Below are 6241 nucleotides of genomic sequence, written 5' to 3'. Positions count from 1 at the left end.
ATAATTAAATGCATCGCATACTGTGATCTTACCGACAAAGAGAACATGATAATAAAACAAACAAATGAAATGCAAAAAGTGAAGCTAAGAATTATAAAAATGCACATAAACTGTAAGAACGGGTAATTTAAAGTCTATACTTTTCCAAAGCCAAATTCATGCCTGCTGACAAATAATAAAGGAAGCAGGCTTTCTTGCTTACAGTTAATATGGGGCCTCATCCTCTGTAATGCCCTTAGCAGAAGGCAGAATCAGATTTCTGGGTGTTAGTGGCACTTTCACCAACACAGCAAGCTGGTGATAAATCCTCTGCCTTTCAAGAGAAGGAAGGTAGTCGAGCTGGCTGGAAGATCAATGCCTTGAGACTTGATTTTTTTCCAGTGCCCATTCACTAGAAATTCAGAGAGAGACATGGTTTTCAACGTACCACCTCAGAGTTTCTGAAATGAAACCTATTTTGCATGATGCCTGTGCAGTGAGAGAAATGACAACGCCTGACAGCAGCTGCCCTGCAGAGGCCCAGGCTCTGCGTAGATTATGCTTGGTCCAGACGCTGCCACTGCTTCAAATCACTTTTCTTTCAGGCTTCTCAAGACAATCTAAGAGCCCCAACCCATCCCCTATGGGATTTCAGGGTCTTTTGCTGCCCCAGGGCTTCCTGAGGTCTTCCCCCGGAGCCAGGCACATTGGAAGGTCTGAGTTTCTCTTCATCATGGTTGACTTCTGAAGGGCAGAAGACCTTCAGGCCTCAGTACTTCTGACAGACCTACAGGTTCCTGGCAGCTTTCAAAACCTACCTACATCTCAAGGAACTGAGAGGTTTTCTGCAGTTTAATTGTTTAAAGTTAGAAATTAAACAGAGAGACACTTTAGAAGGTTATCAGGGCAAGACGGTTGAAGAGATGAAGAGTGGCCAGTGGGACATGAACACCTGGCACTACCTTCTGGATACCACCAGCCAAAATACCATTGCCAGTGTCTCACGAGGGGCAACATCTGACTTCTGGTTGTTTCTGCTTTCAGAGACTAGCATGTAGTGGTAGGATGTTCAACTGCGAGTCAGGAGGTGTTGGCTCCTGACTGTATCACGGAGCTTAGACAAGCAGCTCTGAATCAGGTCCTCCACATCTGAAATGGAGATGTTAATTCCAAACATAATTCAATAGGATACTTGGACTTGCTTCTTCCAAGTACATAGTAGGACTTGTAGTTTTTGGATGGCAAATGCTATGAAATGCAAGAAAGGTTTAAAGAAAATAGGGTAGGGTTCTGTTGAGAGGAAAAGAACAGAAAGAAGGTAGAAAGCTTCCTGCAGTCACAGGTGAAGGAAATGGGTCAATAAAAGATGGCACAGCTATATTGCAGATGAAGAGAGCCTGAACACTTTTTTTAAGGAAGACATCACAAAACACATAAAAATTTAAGATGAGACGTGAGGATATAAACAGGTAGTTGGAATGAGGTAACTATGAAACTACTGCATGAAACAAAGGGGCAAGAAAGGAAGCTTTCAGAGGGATTTAGGGGGATAAGCAACTTTACATCTAGTCCAAATCCCAGATGCTAAGGAAAAAATAGAGAAGAGGAAGAGAGAGATACATTGGGGAAAGAGAAAGGAGTAATGATTATCATCATGACAATATAATAAATCAAAAAGTCATATCTTTCTTAACCTCACAAACAATCAAAACATTTTTGTAGGAAAATCTTGCACTAAGAAAATGCATAGTTGCTAATTTCCAATTAAATCCAACAGCTAAACCTTTATATTCTTTGCATTAAAAAATTAAATACTGACAAAACAACTTCTGAGAAATTTAATACTCTAAGCTTCTCGAGAGACTTTTATAAAAGGATTTTTAGACTCAGCAGTTAAACAATTTCCACTAATAAGACCAGAAACATACAAAGACATTTTGAAAAATTATATCTACCTGTGTGTCACATGCAGGGTTTGGGGTATTTTTTTTATTCACACTATTGCCAAAGTATCTCTGAAATAAAAGTAACATATTAAGAAACTAAATATTTTTTTTCCTTTCTCTGACGTAAGTTTTAAACAAAACTTCAAAAGGAAATTCATTCCGTGTGTTTTATTTCAGCCATAAAATACACATTTACCACTGAAATGCTACAAGACACGTTTATGCTGTGCTCACATGGCTTTATGCCACCTGGCCAAGAGACGTTGGTAAGGCAGTCAAGCACACGCCCTGTCGTGTGCATTCAGTTTTTATTGCCCCTTCAGAAAGCATCATTTTCATAAGTTTGAAAAGCAACAGAACTAACGCCAAGAAAACCCCAACCTGGATAAAACTAGAGTCAGCTAAACTTACAGCCAAAATGCAAAGAAATCTAAATACCAACTCCCTATGCTGGAGAAGTATTTAGCTGATTCATTGACTTTTGCATTGTCACACCGTACTGCCCTGTTACAAGCAGAACTAAACCTTTCGGTGCTATCAAGTGAAGCTGCTCTTCAGTTATATGATTTATCACCTTTTCTTGGGAAGTACTTACCACTTCTTTTCAGACTGAAAAATAGCATGCACACACATGTGCAGCTACGCGAATTTTCAAAACAGGCCCCGCAACAGGCTGGGCTCAGTAGCGCGTGCGCCCGCCAGGCTCTGCCTACCCTCCCAAATCCCCATCTGCTAACTGAATAGGTATTCATTCGGGTAGGGGGCTTTTGAAACACCCCTTATGGCTGCGTAGCAAAGGGCAGACACCCACTATAAACACCATTGTTTTGGAGCCCTCTAGTAGAAGATTCACACAGAGTTGTAGTAGCAGCCCTTTCAATGGGCAGTTCCCGTGCCAGAAGAAATTGCTGTGCTGGCAAATTAACAGTTGTGTCTGCTACAGAAATAGGAAGGAAGTAAATTTCTAAGTGAAGGAGATGAACTTTCCTATTTTGATTTCTTCTTTTTTTTTGTTTTTTTTTTAAGCATGACCCAACCAACAGAAATACCCCTGGAAATAAGTACTGTGACACTCAAATAAAAGAATGAATTTGGTAAGGGATCTATTTCTTTTGTAAGGGGAGGGAGGTGTTTTATGACTTAGAAGATCATCCAGTTTTCAGAAACTAAATGGCAAAGATTAACTTTTACAAGGTTCTCTCAAAACACACCACGAGTTGGCATTTGTGCAGCGCAAAAGAGACCTTCAAGGCACTGACCCCGTCAGTTCACCTGCTCTAATTGGTTTCAGATACATTCGTATACTAGGTACATAAACGATTATGAGACATTTAAAGCCAGGGCTTACCACCCTTATCTGAGTGATCACATCAGAGTTCTAAGTGAGACACTCAGATGACTCCAGCTAAAACACACATACAATTTATTTGTATGAGTAGGGCTTTGCAGGCCCTAAAGCTGACCATGTAAAAATCACCAAAGGTAGAAATATATAGCGAAACTTCAAGCACTAACATCAACATGAAACTTGCTATGATTGCTTTAATTATATTTTATAACATCAACAACAAGGGCTTTCCTTTCATGCAAGGGATCCTTGTTTTAATTACATTGGATAGCTTCTTTTAGTTCGGTTTATGGGCACATCCTGTGCACTCTTGCACAGTTGAGTAATCCCATTCAATTCCAAAGGCTTATTTATGAGCATAAAGATGACTTACAGTAATAAAGAGCTACACCCTTGTCGTTCCAGCGCTCACCTGCTTACCGAGAATGTTATCATAATACAAACAATGAGGGGAAAAAAAAAAAATCAGATTCCGTTTTCAACCATGCCTGAGCAAAGCACAACTACTCAGAGAAGGATAAACAAAGATCCTCCCAGAGCTTCCAATTGTTGCACTGGTTCAAGATGAGAGAAGGAAATTGGAACTACAGTTCTTAGAAGGATGAAAAGTTCTTGTTTCCCTGTGGATCCAAGACATACGTTTCTGCCGTTGTTTCTTTCATAGGAATGAAACACCTACTTTCAAATGCCATACTTCAGGTTTTGGGTATTTTGGGGTTTTTTTCCCATGCTATGAGTCTTTCTTTCTGATTTTATATCAAAACTAAACTCTTATGCAAAACAACCTAATTATATCAACAAGCTCCTTTTTAATATAATTGCAAATTCAAACAGATTATCATTCTGCTGGAACAGGTGGGTTTTTAATCCTTCCTTTTGTTATATTTTGTTTTACCTTTTATATCTACTTAAGTCAGTGTTTTTATTTCAACCAGCAATAAGCCTCCATGACTTGGTCCTACTTTTTTTTTTTTCCCCTGCAGAAAATACCCCTCTCCTATGCAGTTTTTCATCCTGTTTGCTTCTTGTCTCTCTCAGATGGAGGCCCTTCTGCAGCAGACAACATGTTAACATCCTGGGGGTTGAGCCAGCTCTGAAGGAAATGGATCTTTCCACAAACTATCGGGATTCTTCCTACACAGATGAAATTCAAGAAGTTCCTGCCAGTATAAATTCACTTGGGCTGTGTAAACAAAGAGAAGGACCAGACACTATGAGCTCTGAAGAGAGATTGCTTCCTTGTGATAAACTAGGATAATAAGTAAGTTTTAAAAAGACTAAGAACTCAAATGTTGAGAGCTTCAAAGAAGGATCAAGTTATGCAAAAATTTTTCAGGCAAAAATGTTACTTTGCATTAATGAATTGCGTCTTCTATTTAGGCTTCAGAGGCTGATGAGAAGGAAATCCAGTTAAAGAAAGGAGGAAAGGAGCGAAGGCCTTGCCCGTAACTCCGCTGCTTACTCCTACCAATGCAATGTGCTATACTGGCATGCCAGAGACAGATAGGAAGACACTGAAAAAGTCTGTCCCCCGATTTGTGCCACCTCTTAACTGCCATTACAGCTTACAGCAGAGAGCTGCTGTTTAGTATCAGCTAGCAGACTGAGGCACTAAGACAACCAAGGAGGGACTCACAGTGATTTCAAACACACATGCTTCTTTTTCTCTGGGGGGCATGTGCTGAATTTTGTCTTTACACTTTGGGTCCATCAGCTCTGTACTCTGAAAATATGATCCATGCCACACACAAATAATTAATTACTACAGTTACCAGTATCTCTTCCTCATGTATTTGCCAAAAATCACCCACTCAAGAGCCCAGAGGATTTACCTCAGCATGGTATTTTTTTCTGGACGAACAATATTGTTAAATTACATCACCAAACCATAGACCTCTCGCCGGACAGTGTTCCTGAAGATTCAACAGTCTTAAGATTGATTCTTAGCACAGTTATTGTAAGAACTATCTATCTTTATATTTAATTCTGAGCATTTATTTTTCTTCAGTATTTTGTTTCACATTAAAGCTCATAAATTGAAACAGATTGGATCAATACTGTTTTCAATTATCGCATAATGAAAATCACCTTGCACGGTTTATACAAAAGGTAGTCTGTAGACCCCAGAAGAAATACTGCTATGTCACCTGTGTAATAAGCCAAGCTTCTATGCTTCACATATTACTCGGGTCTTACGGCTGTGGATGCTGTATAGATTAGAAATACACACTGCATTAAACAGGGCGGGGCAAAAAGGTTTCCACTGTGGTGTTTGGGTTGGAGTTTTTTTTTGTAGGCGTCGGTATTAACAGGAAGGGGCTAAATTGAGGAAACAAAACCGCAGTCAGTCAGCAGGGCTAAACAAATGTATTTAAAAAAATAAAGAAAAGAAGAAAAATTAAAAGAAAAAGGCCTGAGAACGCCCAGAAGAGCCTCCGGAGCCCGCAGCGCGGCGGCGGAGCGTGAGGTGCCGGGGCTACCATGGACAGAGCTCGGCGCCCGCCCGGCCCGGCCGCGGCGCGGGGCGGGCTGGGGGCAGCGGCCCCGGGGCGGCGGGTCGGTCCCATTGCCGGGCGGCGGGCGGGTCCCGTTGCCGGGCGGTGCCGTCCCCGCGGGGGGAACAGTTCTTCGTGCGGAAGTTTCGGAGGCGGCGCCGAGAAGCCGCCGGGGCGGGCGGGTTCATCGGCGCCGCTCGCCGGGGTTGGTTTTATGGCGATTCCTGGCTTGGGTCAGCCCGCGCTCTGTTGATTCAGGGCATCCTTCAAAACACCTGCCTCGGAGCAGTTGCCGCGTTATTATTAGGCGAGCGCACAAGCCATGAAGTTCGGTTGCAATAAAATGTTAATAAAAAGAGTTTATTGCAGGGTGTGTAAACCTAAAATTTTAAATTAATCAAGAGAGCAACTTACAGGCAACTTCAAAGGTGGTTTTGTTAAACGTAACCGCGTCCGAATATTTACAAGACAAA

The sequence above is a fragment of the Strix aluco genome, chromosome 4, assembly GCF_031877795.1.
Source record: "Strix aluco isolate bStrAlu1 chromosome 4, bStrAlu1.hap1, whole genome shotgun sequence".
Lineage (NCBI taxonomy): Eukaryota > Metazoa > Chordata > Aves > Strigiformes > Strigidae > Strix > Strix aluco.
The sequence above is the reverse complement of the archived record's forward strand: the minus strand, read 5'-3'. Positions refer to the sequence as shown.